This window comes from Arachis ipaensis, chromosome B01, assembly GCF_000816755.2.
Source record: "Arachis ipaensis cultivar K30076 chromosome B01, Araip1.1, whole genome shotgun sequence".
NCBI classification, from domain to species: domain Eukaryota; kingdom Viridiplantae; phylum Streptophyta; class Magnoliopsida; order Fabales; family Fabaceae; genus Arachis; species Arachis ipaensis.
In genome coordinates this window covers 98808907-98810849 of record NC_029785.2, presented here as the reverse complement: position 1 = coordinate 98810849, position 1943 = coordinate 98808907, and the positions used below count along the sequence as shown (strand labels likewise).

Genomic DNA, 1943 nt, shown 5'->3' with positions numbered 1-1943 from the left:
GGAAGTGTTGTTTTGTTATGGGCCGGAATGGCTGTGTATGATTATGAATATTGGCTGGTTCTGGATTGAACCGTGAGCCGGAATGGCTGTGTATGATATTGATTTATGGCTGATTGCCGAATGAGTTATGGTCCGTATGGCTGACTATGAATTATGAATTTAAGCCGGATGGCTGAGATGGATGTTGATCCATGGCTGGGACTGAATGAATATGTACTTGAGATACCTGGGTAGTAGCAAGGGTTGTGGTTCGTCCCACTTGTTCCAGGTTAGAGACTGTGACGCCTGGGTAGTAGCGGTAGTAGTGGTGATTCCACTCGCTCTAGGTTGAGCTTTTAAACACCCGCCTGGGTAGTAACCGCAGTAGTGGTTATTCCACTGGCTCTGGGTCAAGCGGGTAGTAGCAATGGGGTTGTAGCTCAAACCTACTTGCTCCGCGATGGGTGTTTCTGTCCATGGTTAGCTACCAGGACGTGTCGGGTTGGCTATATAACCGACAGATGATATCATCAGCCACTAGGGACAGGCATGCATCATATGCATCTATGTGACATTGTATGGGTGTGCATATTGTACTTGGTTTGCCTATGTGATTAACTGCTAATTGTTCTACTTGCTGTAACTGTTTGTTTGTGCTTGAACTTCCTATTTGTGTTTGCAACTGGGACTCTGTTGGATTGTGGTGATTGATTGTTGGTTGGATTTGTTTGGGCCTAGGGCCGTGGTTGAAATGAGATGGACCGATGGTTGGTTTCAGTTTTGTGTGTTTCCGGTTTGGAAAGATATAAAAGGCTATTTTGGTTCAGCATAGATAAACCGTTTTGAAAGGCTTTTGAGTTTTTGAGAATTTAATTGTTCCTCTTTCAGAAAAGATTTCAGACTTCTATTTATTGTAAACCGTTGTTTTTGAAAAGAGGTATAAGACGGTTATTAATCACTGGTACGGTTTATCTTCACGTATCCTATTACAGTAATTCCCAAAAACCCTCTACTGAAAACCCTTTCGAGGATGATGTTCTCACCCCCTACATTTTTTCCCCTTTCAGGATATGGGCGCTGAAGTCTCGAAGAGTTTATTTAGTTGCTGTTGTGATGCTCTATATTACTTTAGATTATTTATTGTACCCTCGCCTTTATCTTGATATATTCTGTAAGAGGGTTAGGAATTGTATTGGGTAATGCTTGTATGTTATCGGATGAAAATATTTTTGGGAGCGGTTTTGCAGTTTAAAGTTTTAAACATGCTCATATTTTAGTATTAAATATTATAAGTGTCGTCGTAATGTCCGAGCTATCAGAGTCGCGCAGCCGGAAACGTAAACTTTAGTAGTTAGGGTTACACATAAACTATAGAACTGAAAATAATTAAGTAGTTGATGGTAATATGAACTGTAAATAGAATTTTTTTTTTAAATATAAAAAGAAAAAGAAAAAAGAAAGGGAACAAAAAGAGTAGATAGGGATATGGATTAGATGAGAAACGACATAGAAACGACCCACTAATAAATAGAAACGATTCCAGCAAGGACGTGTGAACCGCTAAGCTTGCCCCTTCTCAAGGACGCATCACCTTTCCCTTCGCCACTCACCAGCCATGCACACATGCTACCGCTTCTTCCAATTTTTTTATAATATTAATAAAAGTTCTAAACAGTTAGATTTAAAAATAAATAAATAAATATATTGAAATGGAAAAAAAAAATATCCTGAGAGAAAAGAAGAATTTCCCAAAGTCACATACACCGCCTGATCTGCCTCTTCAATTCAATTCGGAAATTGGCATTTTTAGTGAAAAATGAGAATAAGGATAATTCGGTAGTACTGTAACAGGAAACGGAAAGGGTGTCCAAATTGTTCCTATTATAAAAGATTCTCATAATCATATGATAAATTCAAAATTTTATATCAGTAATATAAATTTAATTTTAATATATTATGATATT

General features: G+C 37.9%; 1 protein-coding gene across 1 annotated transcript in view; it reads left to right on the top strand.

Annotated features, from left to right (window-relative positions):
* Window positions 1–1176, top strand: part of LOC107618828 — an 11243-nt gene extending 10067 nt beyond the window's left edge. The window contains exon 4 of the mRNA XM_021122817.1: window positions 1047–1176. The gene's annotated coding sequence lies outside the window, so the exon portion shown is untranslated. The remainder of the gene's footprint in view (window positions 1–1046) is intronic.